The sequence below is a fragment of the Pinus tabuliformis genome, chromosome 6 (assembly GCF_031772625.1).
Source record: "Pinus tabuliformis cultivar Carrire ecotype Pingquan chromosome 6, CPIR1, whole genome shotgun sequence".
Taxonomy (NCBI): Eukaryota; Viridiplantae; Streptophyta; class Pinopsida; order Pinales; family Pinaceae; genus Pinus; species Pinus tabuliformis.
Window position 1 is genome coordinate 1,606,335,127 of NC_142292.1, and position 22,142 is coordinate 1,606,357,268.

The window sequence follows — 22,142 nt, forward strand, 5'->3', positions numbered from 1 at the left end:
CATTCTCTCATACATATACATATATAGATTTATGGTATATTATATGTATAGGGATTATATGCATACATACATATATACATATATGATTTTAAGGTCATGACTGATGAGGTGTCAAATTGACATCCTTTTTTCCCATCAAACCATTTCTTTTGACTTAAGCTCATTCTTCTTTCCCTATTTTTGGATCATTAAATATGATATTTTCCATTTTCAGTGCAAAGGTATCTATTCTTATTATGTTTCTTTGACTTATTGTTTATCATTTGAATTAAGGAATGTTTTGAAGAGTTATCAGGCCCAAGTTTTATATGTGTGTGTGTGTGTGTCTAAGTTATAATGTGTGAATAATAAAAAGGATTGACTATGTTTCTTAAGGATTCTTACGCTACTGGTGGATAGCCATAAGAAGTGTAATCCCAAGTTAATTATTAAAATTAAAAGTATAAATGTGTAGGGGTGCACTGGTAGTTCTTTGGCTGGTACCTTTGAAGTCCATGAGGATCATTTTTCCCAACGATGAAAGATAGTAGTGCCTTATTTTCAGGGCCAACAATCCAACTTGCAAAGCGAATATCCACCAAAATAATGATAAAATGGTAAGGAGTTTATACAACATGCATATGGTGATATCAAATGCCCAAAAAAACACACATATATCAGAATTGAACAAGGCATGGGTTAGCTCAGTGTGAATAATTGGTAGTTATGCCATTGGTTTGTATGGAGATTATAAAATCATGAGGGGCATCAACCCCCGCAGTCGTTTGAATTGTTGTAGTTGTTTTTGTCCCTACTATAACTAAAATTATTTTTTGCTTATTTTGTCCACCGTTCGGTAGAATCATTTTGTTATACATTAAAATGGTGACTCCTTTCAAATTATATATATGTATGATTCTGTGAAGCAAGGGGATCCTGAAAAATCAACATTCTATACTCGATATTTGTTATCAGTTTTAATACAAATATACAAGTTGTGTTAGTGTTGTGAAATCAACTTGACCACTATGGTCATGTTCTGATTTCTTGTTGTGAGTAATTTGGATGCATTTGAGAATGTGTTGATAGTTCATTAGCATAGAAGGCACATGTCAACCTTGGGGAAGGGCCCACTCAAGGTACGATGTTATGATGATCATTTGCTATTTGTTTATGCAAGTAGAACGATGACTATTTTTACAATAGTTACATGTTATATGAATATTTTTATGTTGAGTTAATGTAAATATGATTTATTCTGAAGTAGCCAATTTCATAGTAATTGAATGGTGTGGATTTGTGAATTTATTGGTTAATAGTTTTAGGGCCCATTTCCTTGATATTTCATTGTTGGGGAATAAGACCTATAGCTAACTGTTGCAGAGTCAGCTTTTTTTAAGCTATGGTAAGTAGATGTTGTGGAATCAATATGCTACAAAATTTCCAAGATTCGGGCTTACCTAATGACACATAGATATCCACTCAAGAATAAGAGTTAGGTTCATGCGGTGCCATCTATATGAGTTGTAGGCCATCCTTTGGAAATTCTTTCCATGTGAAATTGTTCTCATAGGTTTTACTTCTTAATAGAGTTATTCCATTTAGGACAAGGTAAGGAGCTCACTTCTTATGTATATTGCACAGAGTGCCTCGCAAATTTACCAACCCCAATTTAGTAAGATAAATGCACAGTGTATCCTGAAACCTTTAATCAAAATGAAAAATAGGTGAATACATCATCATTTTTGGCACTATTTCTGGGGAGGCACTCAAAATAATTAGGGATCCTTACCTGATTAGGGTAAAGATAAAACAGGACTAGAAGTGACCAAAGGGAACCGTTGACTAAGCCTTTCAGTACTCTACATCCTTATTATCATGCATATTAGGGCATGGTACGTGCACTGAAAAAAAAACAATTGGATTAAAAAAAACCACTATGTGGTACAATAGGATCCACCCATATTAAACATCTTGGAAAGTAAAGGTGGGAGCATCAATCCTTAAGAATGACTCCATAACATGGTAGTTCAACTCCATAGGTAAGAACTAGTAATAATGGAGGGCATCAAAAGTTTCGAAGGTTCCAACAAGAGCCATTAAAAAGATAAACCATTGATAGGGATGGGGGATGGAGGGACAAATGACCTAAACAGAATGTTAGATTTTAATTTCCCATATAGGAACATGATGAAATGGTTTTAATGAAAAACCCCCCTCCTATTCTTCAATACTTTCATGGTATCAGAAGTGAAGACCCATATACCTTTTTGTTTGAGTTTGATAACCTTTGAAATAACTATGATTATTCAACATATCTACAAAAAACAAATTTATTTCCAACCACTTCAGAGGAATAAGGTCTTCACTAATTTATGGGACCTAGGGGAATACCATTCGAGCTTGGGATGAGATGAATGTGAAATTTTTAAAGAAGTATCAAGACTATTATAAGGTGTGAGATATTAACGAAGAAATATTCAAGGTGTCCTAAAGATATGAATAATGTTTGGAGGACTATGTAGAGAGATTTCAATGCAATCTACATTGGACTAAACAAAACACTCTATATGATGACACCTTGTGAATACATTTTCTTAAATGGATATGGAAATATTATATCAATACCTTAAATATTATGGGGGCATTGGATGTTTCCAAATTAATCCATCAAGACATCAATGAATTATGTCAAAAATATTCCAGGGGAAGGTCTAAGTATGGAATATATTCTCAAAATGCTATTTTTAAAACTAACCAATCAGAAGGGGTTGGTGTGATGAAATATTAATTAGGAAACCTACTACATAAATTTAATATTAGCACACTTAGTTCTAAAATATACACCTTACATGCTAAAAATAAAAGGGAAGAATTTGAGCTTGCTTTGGCTATCTTTTGTTCCAAATGTCTGAAGAAACACCCTCTTTGAGAGTGTCCTCTTAATGGTGTGGAAGTATGTATCATTTGTGACCAAAAGAATGCCACCCAAGATTTTCCATCCTTACTAAGGATTAAAGCAATCATCTAAGAGGTTAATGAAGGAACTGAACAAATCTATTTTGTAGCCAAGAAGATTCCTTGGACACCCAAGCAAGTCAGTCCAACACAAGACACCTCTTGGTACATCACCCCTATCAAAATCCATTTCCTAATTGGTACTTTTATAATTATGTTGTAGATTTGCAACTGCTCATGAAGTTTTAATCAAAATCACAAGACACAAACCTACACTAATGCTTTACGGACATTATTTCACAATTTAGAACAATAATTTCAAACATGCAAGAAGAAATAAAACACATGCAACAAGTATTTTTATTTGGGGAAAGCAATCTACTAAAAACCCCATTGCCTCTCGCATTAATCAAATGAATAAAGATGTATTACAATTTCTTTTCTCAACTAAGTTCACCCTGCAAGTGTACGACCTATCTCTCTGCTCAATAGAGACCTCTGACCCAGACTTATTCAATTTATGCCTTGGTTCGAGCTCCTATTTCCTTGGGTTGTTCCTGGAGGAATTAGGCCCCTATTATCTATGAAATTCCTCAAATTGAATTTCAAAATTCCTTAATTTGATCACCTGACTACATGCAACACCTGTACACTCAAAACTAGTCTACAAATTATGTTACATTGCCTTGGAATCTCCATCTCAACTGGGTAACTCGAATTCTCAGCATGCACTAGATATTTTTGGTTGATTGATCAGTTAATTGGATGATCATTGAGTTTGACTGAAGTCCCACTTCACAACTTGATCCTCCACTAGTTCCTCCAACAATTGGAACTAGTTTAACTCAAAACAACCTTAGATAAATGATCTTGATTGCTACAAAATAGAAATCACACATGCTTAACTGAACTCTAACTCCTCCAACTCGAATTTACTGAGTAAACTAGGTGAAACAAGTCATGTCACTCAAGTTAACATCATCCAAGTTGTCTATTAATGTGGAAATTCAAATTTTCTCAATTTAATCAAGGAAAAATAAAATTGAGAATTTCTTACTGCATTTTGAACACTCCCTCTCAACAAGAAAGGGATTATCAACCACCCCTATCCTGCACATGTGGAACTCAAACTTCCCTCTTGAGAAGGCCCTTTTCAAAATGTCATCATCTTGTTCCTATGTCGGATTGTACTGCAACAACATTATCTACATCTGCACACAGTCTCATAAGTGGTGGTACTAGATATCTATATGCTTGGATCGATCATGACAAATAGGATTTTCAGAGAGCTTGATGCAAATTTAATTATCAGAGTAGATCAAAGTTGGATCCATCATCTGACCAAATAATCCAACAAGTATCTTTCTCATCCAAATTACCTCACATGTTGCTTGAACGACATCCATGTATTTTTCTAGTTGACTGCCATAGATATTTTCTTCCTGTTTTACCAAGAAACTGCTACGAACCCAACACTGAAAATTACGCCTGATGTAATTCTTCATTCTGATGGACTCCCCACCTAATCTGCATCTATGAAGCCACATAACTTCACTCCCTTTTTCCATCTGTACCATTGTCCAAACTAGGTAGTGCCTTTGAGGTACCGTAGAACATGCTTAGCTACCCTCCAAAATAATTTGGTCAGCCAAACCATGGCTTGGCTCATCTGGTTGACTGCATAAACATATATGGTCGTGTGTTCACAAGATACAATAGTGAACCCACCAACTGTCAGTAAACAATAACATCCACTTCCTCACTTGAAGTGGCATCCTCTTTCCCCTAATTGGTTGCTAGAGGTGTCTCCATGGGTTTGCAATTGTCCATGCGAAACCTTTGAAGTATCACGTTGGCATACTTTCCCTAAGAAACAAGAAATTCCCCATCGCCTTGCCATACTTCCAAATGGAGGAAGTTGTGCATGAGACCCATGTCCTTCATTTTAAACTCTCTTGCAAGGTCCTCCTTGCAATATCCGATTAGCTTCTCATCACCAGTTACAATCAGGTCATCAACATATAAGACAATAATCAACAATTTACCTTCTGCCAAAATATGATAGAGGTTTGCATCTGCTTCACTTTTGGTGAAGCCCAAACTGGTGAGATAGCTATTGATCCTAGTGTACCAAGCACGGGGTGCTTGCTTAAGACCATATAATTCTCTCTTGAGTCTGCACACATGAAACTCTCAAACAAAAGTATCGAAGCCTTCTACTTGCTTGATGTAAATCTCCTCCTCAATAAATCCTTTGAGGAATGTTGTTTGCACATCCATCTGGAGGATCGTCCACCCCATCTAAGTAGCCAAAGAAAGAATTGACCTAATGGATGAGTACCTTGCTACAGGAGAAAATGTCTCCTCATAGTCAATCTTCTCAACTTCAAAGTACCCCTTGGCCACAAATCTACCCTTGTACTTTTCTATATTTCCATCTACTACATGCTTTGCCTTGAAGATCCATCTCAAATTTGTTGGTCTTGGGACCACTTCCCAATCACTATTCTTTACAATGGATTCATACTCATCCACCATTACATCAACCCATACAAGTTTCTCTACTGCTTCCTTGAAAGAGGATGACTTAGTCTTTACAAGCTCAGTCATTAGAGCCATATAGTGAGTGTACTGATCAAGTGACCTTCTCTACATGTGTTGATTTGAAGGATCACCTACATTCTTCCTCACATCCTATACAAGTCTCTCAGCTTCCCTGATCCTTTTCTTACCTTCTCTAGATGATTCTATTTGAGTGGTGGTCTCCACTCTCTGCTCCTCAATTTGTGGTTGCTCCATAGCTTCTTGAGGTTCCTCCATTAGAGCTCAAATATCCTCTTCTGGTGGGATATGAAGTTCCCTCTCAAGAGAGCACCGTGTCACTTTCTTCTCATCAAATTTTACATCCCTTCACACAACCGTCATTATGAAGGATGGAAAGTACACACAATAGTTGTGGGGAGTATTTTTGTAACCCACAAATACCCCCAACTCTACTATCGGCTCTAGCTTCTTCCTTGCATCTTTGGAGACATGGTAGTAGAAAAAGGCTCCAAAAATCTTGAAGTGCGACATATCTTTCTTCCTCCCCGAGAAAGCCTCCTCTGTTGTAATCATGCCCATAATCTGATGAGGAATCTCATTATGCAAATAGACTATTGTGTTTCATGCCTCGCCCCACAAGTGCAGAAGCAGGAAAGCATGATGCTTTTTAATTACGTTTAGGCTATTAGACACATGATATTGTGATTTTTTCACTTCTTTATATGTGCATTTGTTCCCATCTATGTGGGCATATGGACATAATTTTCACACAGAGGATTTCGATGATGGATACATGACACAAGACTATGGAGTGGAAATCAAGTTCGACCAATCTAGTCATGCTAGCCACCGCGATAAAAATCTAATGCAGGGGATGTTAGGTTACATTGGAAAGATACAAGAGATCATGCAAGTGGATTACTCTTCATTCCAATATGTTATTTTTAGGTGCAAGTGGTGGGACACCTTTGATTGGAATAATGTAAAGGAAGATCACGATAGTGGGTTGATATCTATCAACTCTAGAAAGATGTGGCATGAAGCTAGGGAGCCTTATGTTTTCCCAAAACACTACAACCATGTGGTTTTTTACCCATATGTGTTGGATAGAGATTGGTGGTTCGTATTAAGACACAACCCTAGATTAAAACATATTTTTGAGAACAATTATGTTATCATGCCAAGCAAGAAAGATAATAAGGGTGATGAAAATGGATATTGATATGTACTTGTGTTATTTCGTCATTTATACTAATGTGGTATGTTTATGTTTTCTTTATTTCTCTAATTATATTATTTTTTTATTCGTCTTGTTGCCATTTTATAATATAATTGGTAAGATTCACAAACGTTTTTACACATTTTTTTAGAGTGGAAAAATTTTTACACTTAAAACTAAGTATTTCCAATTGTGTACAATATCTATGATAATACAGATTCAAGGTCACAACCCTTCTCAAATAGGAAAATGAGAACAAAATAGTGAATTTAGTAATACCATTGAAGATTTAGTCTCAATTTAGATACTTATTGGTTCATTAATTAGTTCACAAGGTTTTTCTTCTTGTTTAGTTCAAAATCAATATAAATCATGATGTAGTGATAACTATATGAGGACTTTAACATTGAAAAAATTGTGTATTAATATGTGAGATTAAATTCTTGACATGAGAGGTAAAGTCATGTTTACTATATTTAAAATTACAGTTCTTGCAACATTATGAAAACTAGCTAAAAGGAGGTCTTATGCATGTATACAATGTTTATCAAGTCTTTTTATGGACCATAAGAGAAACAAATGGGCTTACATGGATGCATGAGAGGTTTTACATTTTTCTTCGTGGATAATGGAACAATTTTGACTTTTCTTTTCAATGACAATTATAATAAAAGTTGAATTAATAAACATTTTATGGCTAAGAATTAAATGATAAATAATAATTAGTATTGTGGAACCAATTTTGAATACTCAAGATACTCAATGTGATGGTGATTAAGAGGCATTTGTTTGACTTTCAAATAGACTTGGTGATGCATTTTTCTTTCCTATTTAGATTATGTAAAATAAATATCTGTTTTTATGTATTTATAAGTAAATTATTTAAAGTAGACATGTCTTTATCATTATGAACATGATGTAATATTAGCTAGGAGAAATGTGAAAACGTGTATTTTAGTGACTATCACGTGATAAGTATGTGGAAAAAATAATATTTTTTGAGTTGTTCATTAAGAAATAATCAAATATATTATTTGTCAAAAGTTTAAATCTAATATAGTATCATTTTTGTCTTATTTAACTCATATTTATTGTTAAAACGAGTTAAATTTAAACCAATACAATAGCAAATAAAGAACCAAAATAGCACAAAAATGTTATATATTTATTACTAGAAAAAAAATCACTTGCCTCTTTAAGGGAGAACTTCAAATTGAGCAAATCCCCAACTACAAGTAACTACACAAGCCTTATTTTACATTTCTTGATCCTCATCTTTAGAGAGAGAAATTTCCAAGTTAAATTGGTAAGAGTTTCTTTAAATATTAAATTTAAATTGCTTGAAAATCTCATAACTTTAGTAATAGATTAAACTTTATAAAAATATAATTTTTTAAGCCATATTAAATCTAAATTAATTACAAAAAATTCCCACTTAAGTTTTTTAAATTTAACAATAGATTAAATTTTATAAACCAATATTGAATTTGTTAAATTGTATTTTTAATTAATTTATTATTATTATTATTATTGTTGTTGTTGTTCTATATTAAAAATTGAATGAGTTACATATTTTCGTCTTATTAAGAACTAACTAAAGTATTTTACCCTTAATTATTTTTTCCTTGTGAGTATTGAACTATCTAAGTAATAGAAAAATATTTATCATAATTTTACAATCATTGTTTCAAACATACTAAACTTTGTAATTTATAAAAATATGTTTGCATTTTTTTAAAATTAAGTCGTTTTGTTTGCACTTTCATATATAAAAGTTTGATATAAATTCATCAACGCATAATATATAATAAATATCATTTCATAAAAATAAGCATCATGATGAGAACCCTCTAACATACATAAATATCATCTAATATACACATTTGAATTCACTACCATCATCTAATTATATACACCTCTAACACATCTAAACATCATTAGCTAGCACACAAATCTAATAATCTAACAAGGCATCATCACCGTGATCACATCTAACAAAACACAAACATTTTAATCTAACATCATCACCACAAAAATTAATATACATTTCATGTCAAACAAATTCTATCACATACACATCTATCTGCAAGCACATTAAATGAACATATCTAACATGACCTAACAATATACACATCAACACCAACATATAAATTAAGTACATAAACATGAACAAAAGAAATGCACCCTCTCTCTCTCTCTTTATATATATATATACACAAACAAGTCAAATAACTACTGTCACATATTTGATACAATAGGCGTAGTAGTGTCAGCCTAGTCTAGAGTAGAAGAAAATGGATGGTCAGCGACTAACTCAACGTTTTTCGAACTCTGAGGTGGAGGAGGAGGTACTAGCTAGTCTGCAGCAGAAGGCGATGGATGGTCAACTATTACCTCAATGTGGTCTAGCGAACTCTGAGGTGGAGGAGGAGGTGGTTGGTCTACTTTGTGAGGAGAAACATAAGGCACATCCTCTAGCTCTAGCATCTTGTCAATAGGCGATTGAGGAGGTGTACTACTAGATGGATCATCGACACCCTAATGACCATGATCTGATGCGGTAGTACTACCAAAAACATCATGATCACAACCCCCATCATCATGATCATGATCACCACTCTCATCATCGTGATCATGATCACCACCCTTATCATCATGATCACCACCCTTATCATCATGATCACCACCCTCATCTAACGTATCTATTGTTGGATGTGTTGCATCCCTCATTGTTTCTAGTAGCCTACTGGCTCTGATGATATGACACATAAGATATATCATCTTGTGCAAACAATTCTTGTAGAGATCCATGAATCTCGAATCCGGGCTAATATGTTGAGCCCTCGCAGGTCGGACTCCCTCCTCAACCAAAACTCTAACCAATATGTTGTGATAGTCCATCTGAAATTGCAAATCAATCCCATAGCCCTGGACGCCCATACCCCCCTGAGGATGTGCCTCACCCTCAAGGGCCTCACCCATCTGCTCATCTTATCCATTTGGTGGGGGAAGAGGCATGCCCCCATTAAACGTGTCGATGCCTACAAAATATATAGTACATAAGAATAATTAGACAATTTCATTAAAGTGTTAGAGTAAATTTTATTCTAATTAATTAAAACAATAAAATGAAACTAGATTAATTTAAGGAAAGCACTAATATTACCTCTATCATATGGAAGCTCAGCCTATTTGAAGAGGATTTTGTGACACTATCTCCAATCAATCCATGTGTAAAGAAACACCAATGTGACAAATGCATGGTCATCCTCATTGGCTAGTAGTGCCAGTGCCTCGATAGAAATCCTGGTCAGATACTCCGGCAGACCCCTCTTTGGCATCATATGCCCCCACATGCCCATCCAGACCTCAATGGTCGACCTGGGAGGGTGACAGTCAAATGTAGGCTTCATCTCTAGAAGCCTCTCAAAAAATAAACTAAAAAACTCTGAAGCGAAAGGGAAGGTCGCCCTCCCATGTCTCAACACACAACATCTATCTAAAGCCATGCAAAAATTCCTCAAAAAAATGGCAAACCATTTGATACAACGTGCCACCTGAATCAAACAATCGACATAATAAAAAAGAGGTAAACTAATGCGCTTCCCATCGCTATTAAAGTGTGATGGTGGTGAGTAATAATGAGAGGCACCTAACCTCCCAGGCATCAAAGGAATAAATTCGTAGTTGTGCACCACGGACCTGAAAAGCTGCTAGACAAACCGCATGAGGCCCGACATATCTCTAAGTGTAGTTAATCTAACTCCCAACTACAACCCCATGGGGTACATCAAGGAACTAGGGAAAATCCTCCCCTCTCCCGGATAGGCCAGTGATAAAGTATATGTCCTCCTCATAGGGCCTATACCACACCACACCCCTAGACCGACACGGAAACCCTACTCCTCATAACTCCATCGGTGGATCAGATGCGCCAATAAGATAGAGTGTGCCTTAAGGGATGTATCCTCCTCATAGTACTTGAGGCGGCCTACATCCCTTAAGAGTGCTCAGGTCACTGCACTAATAGGGTGAGGGTGTAAATCCCTCTCCCTCTCTCCGTCCACCCATGGTTAGACCATATTGTATGGGTCCACCATTTGCTCCTACTCCCTATGTTGAAATCTCTGTTACATGATTGACATATAAAATACATCTGCCTCATACATAAAATAAAAATTTTTATTATTAAATGAAAAATGTGTTTATAAATATGGAAACATAACCTTCAATTTAAAATAAAATAAAAAAATCATCGGTGCACTCAAAACACAGTCATACACTGGCATCGGTGCACAAATACATATGACGCACCATTGTTGGTTCACAAATTTAAATTTTCATTGCAGTGCATCACAATGTTGCATCGATGCGCACATATAACCTTTTCACACCGGTATGGAGCATTCAGTTATCAAACGCACCGAGATATAACTATATTTTTAAATATTATTTTTGTGGTGTGTTTGGCAAACATAAACACAGGAGGCATAACCTAAAAATTGTACGCATTAACATTATATCTTTCCCGATGTGTTTTCAGTTACGAAATGCACCACAACAATTGTGGTTTGTTATGTTCACACACCAAACTGCGGTGCACCCCATAAATTTACAGGGTGCACTTCTATCGGTGCGAGCTGAATATATCAGGTGCACTGCGTAATGATTTTTTTCTTCAAAAGTAATGGAAATTTTAAGCTAATTTTCAATTCTAATCGGCTAAAAATTGAAATTAAAGAGAAACATAGACATTACCTGGACATTTTCTCATCGAGGAGGCATTGTTGACACGTACTGGAGAAAAACAAATTTTACCACAGTTTGAAAAAATTGGAAACTGAGGTAGTGAGCACAATATGGAAGGATGGTGAGCAAGAGAAGCACCGACGTCAAGGTTCTTGCATGAGGCAAGAGTGGCACCAGTTCTTCAGAGCTCTCAAGCATTATAGATGGTAAAACTGAAATTTACAGTAGGGAGGGTTTCTTCTTATTTAACCCTCCTCTAGTGTGTTAATATAATCACACCGGTGCAGAAAATATCCAAGAGAACCACATTTTTTTTTAAATTAAAAAATATATAACTATGTGTAATAATAGAAGTTCTATATTGATTCTTTGTTTGACTATAACACCGCTCTCTTTTTTTAATTAAAGAATTCCTATCGGTGTTCTTTAGAGGACACCCTGGGCATTTTAATACAATTACATCATTAGTGCGTCATTAAAAACTAACACCACATTTTTTGAAATTAAAAACTATAGTGGTGCTCCTTGGTATGTGCTAGGGAATTTGACTACATGAAGGGAACCGATGCTTTGGGTATATATAACACCGACAATTTTTAAAAGTTAAACTTTTTCTGGTGCTATCGATTATTCAAGCACGACGCGTTGTGTTATTTAGTGCACCGTGTTTTTTTTATTTTATAAACATAAATTTTCCACAGTGCACAATGTTGTATGCGGCATTGGTGCTTCTATGGATAGTTAATCACCAATGCGTTTGTAGATTGTAGACGCATCGTTCAAAAAATCTGCTAAAACATCTGCCCACCCACCTTCACTACAAATGAATTCTTGGGCTATTTTTATAGGGGCTTCCGCAAAAACCTCTACTAGAAGATTTTTTCCCTATAGTGCATACAACTTCCAAGACAAGGTCACGTCAGTGAAAAATACCCCCCCATTTTCGTATAGTGTATCCCCTTCATAGTTTAATGAGCACAAAAGATAAGATAAGTAAGCTCAATAGGTTCTTTTTTCATGAGTTTATACTGAGGATGAAAAAGAGATAAAAATACATTCGTGACATTCTGATGGATTAATGAGCTTGAGAATGGATAATAGATCACTCACCGACTTTTAATTTAACTAACAAGCAGGAAAAGACAGAAATAACTCAGTGTTTTCATATAGGTTTTATTAGCATGAAAATATGGTAGCAAAATAATCTCAGGGTTTTCATGAGTTTAACGAGTCATGAAAATAAGATTAGAATGAACTTAGCATTTTCATATAGATTTGACAAGCACGAAAAATTTAGAAAAAGGAGCTCAGTATTTCCATTATTTTAATGTGCATGAAAATAAGGCCAAAAGGAAGCTTGTTCTAGAGATACGAGTGGTATAACGGTATGAATTTTGTTCTAAGGGGTAATGATGAAACTAACGTAAGAAACAAAAATAGTGGCGAAGCATCTAGCAATGGAAATCCACTCATCGCAGAGGTCTCTTTGAAAGGTAATGGAGGGTTGTGACATGGAGGAAAAGCTAATGCAAAGGCAAGAGGTCAAGCTTCGCTACAAATCTCGTGAGAGAAATGAAGGAAATCATCTGTGTGACAACATCAAGCAGGACATTGAGGACCATGAACATAGGCAACCATAAGGCAACATGATAAAAAGTGTGGAGACCCCCTATAGGATGATATCCAGAATGATAGACAAATACAGGAATGAAGGTCAAATTCGATGTCATGGCAAGTACGAAAGAGGATCCCCAAACCTACGAATAATTGTAGCATGGACACCAAAGTGGCAATTAGGTGCTATTCTAGGGTGTCCATGGAGGGTATGATCTATTGCACAAGTTACAACATGCAAAAATGAGTGGTTAATCCCATAACCTAGTAGAAGGGACCTAAGTAAAGTGAAATGGTATTAAAAAAGGATAATAATGTAATGATAAGATCAGTGAATCCTTTTCCTATATGCCAGCTTCAGTGATATACCTCAGAGCAACAATGAAGAAAGATGAAAATGTTTTTTTTTTTTTTTGAAATAGAATATATAGATATGTACAAAGCATGAGACGATCTAATAAGTTCTGCAATGGAGTGCCCACTACCAGGAACAGGCCAAGGATTCCAATGTATCAACTCATTTGCAGTTGTTGGAAACATATGACACACCATCATGGGGCCATGCCATATCCAAGTGAACTTCCATGTTCCTAAATGTTGATTATTCCAAGGAAGGTCTAGAACAATAACATTATTAAGAAAAAACCAAGGATATAATGGGTGAATGATCTCATGAGCTAAGGAAAATCCTTGATAGTGATGATCAAGACATGCAAAGGGTCTGAGACACTCATCAATAGGGGAAGACAAAGTGGATAATCCAGTGGCAAGTTCAATGCTATAAATCCTCAAATTGACTCGGTCCAAGGGTGGTAGTGCATGAGATGACTCAAGAATTCCCCCCTAGATTGATTCAAGATTTTTAGTTCCAACCTCCATCATTTCCAATTTCAAGAGATTCGAGGCATCATGAAGCATAGTATCCCATAGCTTATCTTGTGAAGCCATGACCTCCAATATGAACTTATATAAAGGAAACTCAATATCAAGGGAGTCATGTGAAAGTGATATAGCGATGGCCCATGTGGGTAGAGTATCCTAGTCATATTCCGTATTAGGATGGAGTTTCTGACAAGTGTCTTTAAGTGGTGAGGTGACCATTGAAGAGATAATTACTTCCACAAAAGGTGGCACTGTACCCCCATGAGATTCATCTTTTCGTAATCACTACCTAAGGAGTAGGAGGACGAAGGGATTCACAAGTGATAGAAGAGATCATGTTAATCATAGAAGTAGATGGACATGGGTCCAATGGAGCAAGAGGAAATGTGCCCATCAATAAGGTGTCTATGAACATTCCCTCCATAATGCTCTCCAAAAGAGTAGTAGAGTCAACTACAAATGGGACCAAATGAATATCATGAAATAGAAGATCGGGCTTGCAAAATTCTAGCTGGTCAATAGTACCTATGTCACCTTCATGGGGGGACATCACAACATGTAAGACTAATGAAATGACAATGATCATAGTGTAGAAGCAACTTCACCCAAGGGGGAGGTTGTAATATAATGGTGCATCGATGACCTCAACCTCAACAAAGATAATTTTTCGTCCTCATTTTATGAGTAAAGCTAAAAACACCCCTTGAGGCTACAAGGTGTGCCAATCAAAGGCCTTCAAAGTTGACCTAGGTGTAGACAAAGTGGGAGAACCGAGAGCTTTCCAACACTTTGATGACCCCTCATCCAAGACTGTCTTATGAGCATGTTTTCCAAAAAGGTGGACCATTATTTTGAAGGCCAAATGATGTGAAAGATTTGTTTTCTATAATGATGGATCAAAGGTCATAATGTTTGAATATAAGGGATCCACCCCATCGGTAGTAGACAAAAGTGCCTTGTGTTATGTTGGGCAACTTTGCAACACTTCTAATGCAGACATAACAACTGGAGCTTGGGACAGGCCCTCAACAATACTATAATTGTGAGTGGCCTTCTTATTGGAATTGTGCATAATATTTTGAAGGGAACCCTTAGGCGGCCATAACGCAATTTTTCAGTGATGGCTTATTGAAATTAAGTTTATCATCCAGTGTATGTTGGTTCACGGGCTTTGAGGTAGACATACCATTCTTAGGATTCTCATAATTATGAGCTATGGTTTGTAAATGGATGCCTGACTTAACCATAAAGATATCTTGTGTTGAAGGTGAGGGAATAGAAGAGTTTCCCCCACTCCCCCCTTACTGAGTTGGTGGAGGATTTGGAACCATGTTTTGTTGCTAGCTCAAAAATGGATTCATCAAGACAATTGGTTGATGAGAAAGTTGTTGGGAGAAATATCGATAAATCTCATCCATGCAAGGGAGCTCATGTGTAAGATGATCATCCCTGTAAATCTTGCAAGGAAAGTGATTATTTTTCTTATCTTTTGTGCCACTCCTAATGTTGTCTTGGGTTTGTGATGCCCCTTGTTCCTCAAACAAAGTCTTGGAATTATTCTTTTTCTTTTACCTCCTAGTTGTTGAGGATTCTTATTCAAGGTGGATTGAACGGAAATTACCTCGAAGGTGGGACCAAGGACATGAGGAGTTTGAGTAGTAGGATGATCGCCCAGGGCACTAGCAGATATGTTTAGTTGGCCTATATAAGAGGAAATTTTTCCTATGTTTCTAGTTTATACAAAGCCCATGATTCCATTTACTTGGGTTTTGGGTTTCCGAGTTGATGGACCAGTTGATGGATGAGGAGCATTACGAATGTATTGATAGAAGGTTCCCAATTGAGAATAGATCAAATTTAGTTGGTGAGCATGCAAGATAGCTTGATCTTCAGTTGGGCTCCACCCTTTGTCACATCTTCAACGATTTCAGGTAGTAAAGATTTAATAAACCTCATGAAGCACTTCATTAAGAAGTTTGGTGTGAAGCAAAGCTTGTCGTCTACTCCACTCATGAAGATAATAAAAAAATTGTGTGGAGTTATACTGATGGAAGGTAGTGAGGATATACACATTAACCTCATATCTAATAGGAAATTGATAGTGATTAACAAAGGTATATGCCAAAGATAGGAAAATATCATATGCGGCAGATTTGAGATCAATATACCACTTGGTAGCACTGCTGGTGAAAATCCGTTGAAAAATACATAATCTAATACTATCATCTATAAAAGAGTTGGATGGAAACCATATATTATAAGTGGTGATATGAGCTGCAAGGTTTTCTCTAGGGTTTCCATCAAATTTTGGAATTTTTGCTAGAATCTTTTGTGGAATAGGTGGCCATGCAATATTATGTCATATAAGGTCGTTCATCAACTTAGAAAGATCAAGAGAAGCTAGAGTTTCCAAGAAAGGAGATGTGAATGAAGCTTGTGACCCAAGTGGAGGAGATGCTCCCCCCATAGCGTTGTTTCTATTATTAGCGCTATTAATGGGAGTGGCTTGGCCAAATTTGTTAGCTCCATCACCAATATAAACTTGTAATTGGTTAATTCCCCTAGGATAGGTAGCCCTATTTGCAAAAGGATTTCCAAGAGGTTGATAAGCTCCTGGACCATAGGGGGATCTAAAGGAGTTATTGACAAGATTAGGACCCCATGGATTATACATGTAAAAAGTGTGTCCCCCTAAAGGCATTGCAAGGATCAAATGTGTGACTTTGGAACATAGATCCTCCAAGCAGTTGACTCCCAAAAGGATTGGTGAACCTGCTAGAAATGAACACACCTCCAATGCTGCTAAAGGATGAGATGGCTACACTAAAATAATTCCAACCATATGGAAATCCATTATTAGGTATTTTGGTACTTCCTATTAAGATATTTGAACCCATCATGGGGCCCATGAAACCAGATGTGAAAGAGAAGTCAGACTCTCCAACATTAGACACAGTGGAACTAGAATCTCCACTCATCATGAATGGAGATGTAAAGGTTGCAGATGTGGAGGCACCTGTATTGGATGTGCCATATGGAAGAAGTTCACTAATATTCTTCCTAAACGAGGAGAAATAAACATTAAAGGATGTCATGTGGAAAGGATATATGGTTAAAGGAATGGATGTGCTTGTGATATTCAGAAGACCATCAGTCACTAAAGGTATGGACAAAAAGGGTTCCAACACAAAATTATTAGCGTTATCCATGAATGACTCAGTAAGAGGCTATGTAAAGATCCAGATAAGTCTACACCCCCACCTGATGAGATTGTCTTAGAGGTTTGTGTAGGTTTTAACCCCGTATAGAAATTACCTGCATATGAATTCTAAAAACAGAAAATAAACAATGTGAGAGCGTAACACATAAAACACATATACACAGAGATTTCCCCCTGGATCCCAAAACCGGGACTACCAACTTGAATTTTCATTATATTCCTTTCAATGTTACAATATATATTTATACATGTCAAAGCATCCAATACCATGGACTGAAAACCATCACGTCCAAAACCATGAACCGAAAACCATCATGTCCAAAACCATGTGTGAAAACCATGCAAAAAACCATAGTTAGGTCCGCCCAACCTAATATAGGGTCGAAACAAATTTTTCCCGGGCGTTACCCCAGACCCCATAGAGGGGGGCTACCCATTCCCCTCAACCCCCCTATGACCCCCCCACTGCGCAATTGGCGCAACGAAGGGGGGGCTCCGCCCCCCCTCTAACCCCTAGTTAATTACGTAGACTAGTCGTGGAAAGAATATAACACAACCCAACGATTTGGTGATGATGTGGAAGACCCTAGTCAACCACTGAATGAACGAATGGTTCAGGGCTCTAAGTGGCACCCAAAGTAACTTGAGATAATGATGCACTTATGTTGGAGTTAAGTCTACATCTACAGGGAGATGGACCTACCTGCCTCGTAGGGGGCAAGGGCCACAAGTTTGCGAGAATGATGCAAATGAAAATCCACTACGGTGGTGGCCAAAGGTGACACAAGTGTGAACAAAGATAATTCCTAAGGCCATTTGATACAAAGAACAAACAGCATGCACTAAAAGTATCTTAAAGCAACAAACCAAGCAAACCAGAGTGGGAAAGGGATCCTCCCATTGTCAGAGCTCGCTTAATCAATGCATAGGTCAACGGTGAGGAAATGGTGGGACAATTCTAATAGGTACCTGCTTAACGATTCAACCTGGGACCAAGTGCTCTTATGATCCATGGAGCACCCCTTAAGGAGAATTGAGTGAGTCTGCCTAAAATCTGCCCCAGGTACAACAAGGATTGCCCCCCTTGTCGTCACCCATGATAGTATCATAAGAAAATCCACAAAGGTCACCACCAACAACAACACATCTTGCGTGGATAGTCGTCAACTATAATTACACATAAGGGCAGGGTATTGAGCCCAAAGCCTCATAAAGGAGACCCCCATGAGTACGATGTAGTTCTCAAAGATAAACAGCACCAATTCCAAAGAGAGTTGGGATGTCACTCTGAAGGTCCCAATGTAGCCTAGTGCTTAAACCTTGTGTTATAAGGGCTTCCCAGACCATGCCATTGAAAGTGGATTTAGATACCCTATGTCAAGATTCTATTCTTGTTTTCTAGTCTTAAGGAAGCTAACTTCACTACCCTATCCCAAGACCCTAGCCTATCTAATGTTGGTGTGCTACCAAGGAAAGAGAAAAATATCGAGTTAATTTTATTAAGTGTGTTAATTTTAATGGTCTTTCATTAAGTCAAGGATGATGGATGAAACCGTAATGATGTTATGACTCAACTGATTCAAAGAAACCATGTAAAGATACACGAATGCAAAATTTTAGTTTCAAATAATTCAACCTAAAGCAAGGAAGATATCTTTTCGTTTTAAGATGAAACCATGCACATATCCCTTCCTTCTCTCTCATTCAAAACTCCAATCCTATCAAACAAAATAGAAAATCGGCTGCAAAAATGGAAACAAAAGAAGCAAAAGGAAACCAAGAAAAATCTACCCAAAACCAAAATCCCTAAATCATTTGAATGCACTAAGATGTGAAAAATGAGGTTTTAATCAAGTAATCAAGCTACATGCAGACAATCAATGCAGGATTGTCAATAAAATGATGCTAGGGAGGTATCTAAACACCAATGTTCGTAAAAAGAATCAAAACCCAAGAAGAAGGATCAAACCCTAATTAGGTAACTAAGTCCACAAAGTTGCATCTAAACTTAAAATAAAACCAATAATAAAAGCCAAAAACTTCAGAATCGAAACACCACCCAGCAAGACTTGTAGGGATGCAAAAATCCCCTTCCATATCTGAGCTAAACCCCTCAATTTCTAAAGAAAACTGCCTTCAACACCCTGTTAGAGAAGGACTAACATAATTAGAGAGCTTATCAACATTCCCTAATGGTTATGCAGACCGAAACAAAGGCCTATCAATGCCTCGGTTTAAACTACAAGCACAAAACAAATGGAAAAAAATCTTATATCTAGGAGGTTTTAGGATCTTGGTTTCGAAACCAAGCTTTGTAGATGACTATTGATTATTGTAAAACACAAAGGAAACCAAAAGGCCCCAAGAAAAATGAAGTACAATAGGCTAAAAAAAATTGACTTACTGGGAGTCCACTAGTGGAGTTTCCATTTATGTTTAAGAGAGAAATTTGGCTATAGTAGTAGGTTACTTTAATCCCAACAAGCTTTGCCCAAAGCTTGCCCAAATGATGTGTGTGAATGAATAAGTGGAACAAACTAAATTAGACAATCCCAAACACTTCATATCACAAGAAGGTAATGAACATGCATTTTAATGCTAGATCCTTAACTCTATCTCCTACATGACTTGCACATAGAGAAAGAGACCAATCTGATCTTCCTACAAAAAAATATTTGTGCCAAGCATAATATATCAATCACATCAAATACAATAGACCATGGAAGATAAATAATGAGGAGAGTCTTTATTATTGTAGTCCCTGAATAGAATTAGAGTACATTGGTGAGTTCTCCAAACCCCGACCCTTGATCTGCTTCCCAACCTCTATGTTCACTGGTGTAGATGCACAAGTTTAATGCAGTCACAACTCTAGTAGCATTCCAACATAAGTTCCTTCTCCTCCTTCTCCTCTCCCTATGACTAGTGAAGAGCTTTGTTTATATAGATTTCCTCATGATTAGCCTTCATTACACCTAGACACTTTCTTGATCATATTAAGGCGATGATTAAGGTAGACCAAATCAATGATTATTTTAATCAACAATGATTATTTTAACCAAAATTGTTAAATTAGACCAAATATAAGCTTATCCAGTTGAATTTCTACACTATTTCAGAGCTCTAATGCAGAGACGACATTAATGACTTACTATTTCGGTCCCCACAAATATGCGAGAGCATTGCTAGGCCTTTTGGTTCAATTCCCACAACTATGCAAAAACATTAATCCCATAACTTGACAAAAAAAAATGCACTTTTCTTCTTATCCTAAATAATGGCTTTTTTAGCCATAACAATCGTAAACTTCATTATTATCATATTTTCACACACATCCTACATTTCTTTATAAACTTAAAATATTAAAAATGTTTCATCATAAATGTATATCTCTTTACAAAACCTTCTTCTTAGAATCTTCTTCATAATACAGAGTCCTTTGTTCTCTTTAATAATAATGACAACCATAATGCAAACTCCATTTAAAAGATAAAACAATGCAATTATTCGTGTTATGATATTACTGGAGCCTCTCGCTAATTAAAAATGATATCATAATAATAGATTTGGATTTCCTTTTCTATGAATTCTCCCGTGAGTGCAATGAAAGTTATATGATGCGAATGCTTGAACCTTGACAATATAATGATAAATTAATAATTTACAATAAATTATTGCCATATTTTGTCCTAGAATCATTCAAGGTGATCCATATCTACCATCACATTATTTCTTATGATAAAACTGTTAAAATTTCCAAGTTAGGTAAAAAGAAAAATGTTTTTATATGAGTTTATGGAAGTACAAACATTACACCATTGGGTCCACACATTTTATCCTCATCAAATATTTTAACACCCTACCATCACATTATTTCTTATGATAAAATTGTTAAAATTTCTAAGTTAGGTAAAAAGAAAAATATTTTTATATGAGTTTATGGAAGTACAAACATTACACCATTGGGTCCACACATTTTATCCTCATCAAATATTTTAACACCCTATCAACTTCAGAGACCATAAATGATTTCCATCACTAACCACAAGATGAAGGTATGTGTCTCATGATAGGTGTGAGAAGTTACCTTATCATTAGGTAACTAAGTCGGACCCCAAGATAAAGGCATGTCTACCATGATAGGTAACTAAGTCTGACCCCAAGATGAAGGCATGTGTACCATGATAGGTGTGAGAAGCTACCATTAGGTAACCAAGCCAAGGTTAAGCAAACATAATGTCTGCATCAAAGTTGCTAAAATTCTACGCCCCTTTTAATTGAAGAAGGTGCTCAAGCAAGTTACTTTTACGTAGTGCGCACTTAGCTTTCCATCAACTTATGGAGTGGGTATAAGGCATTCGTTTAATAATTAAACTTTTGTATCTTCTCATCTCTGTGTTGATGGATTTGTGTAGGCAGCAGACAATTTTGCTAGGATGTTGATTTTAGGGTTGGATTTATTTATTTATTTATTTTTTTAATTTGAAATTTTGTAGTTAGTGTTATTTTACTTGAAAATCATGGAATTTAACGAAATATTTTGATAGATTTTGGTAATTATTTTTGTAAATCCAAGTTACACTTTTTAAATTTCAAGATTTTGGGTGCTTCAAATGTTTTTGATGGTGCTGAATCTGTTTCCACCATCAAAAATATAATTTAAACATTGCTTTTACTACAAGATATATTGAAAAAATTTTTGCCAAAATTCCGGCCACTTTTGACGGCAAATCCTCCACAATAGACGAAACCATTTGAAATTAGGAGTGTTTGAAATTTTTTTTTTGTTGTGTTGGAAATGGATTCAATACCTATATCTAAAATTTTAAACTTGACAAATGTAACCTAGATTTTCCCCAAATTTCATCAAAAATCACACCAGGAAAACCTTTTCACAGAAATCACCAAAAATATTTTTTGGGGTAGATTTTAGAATCACCAAAAAAATATTTTTTTTGGTAGATTTTAGGGCCTCCA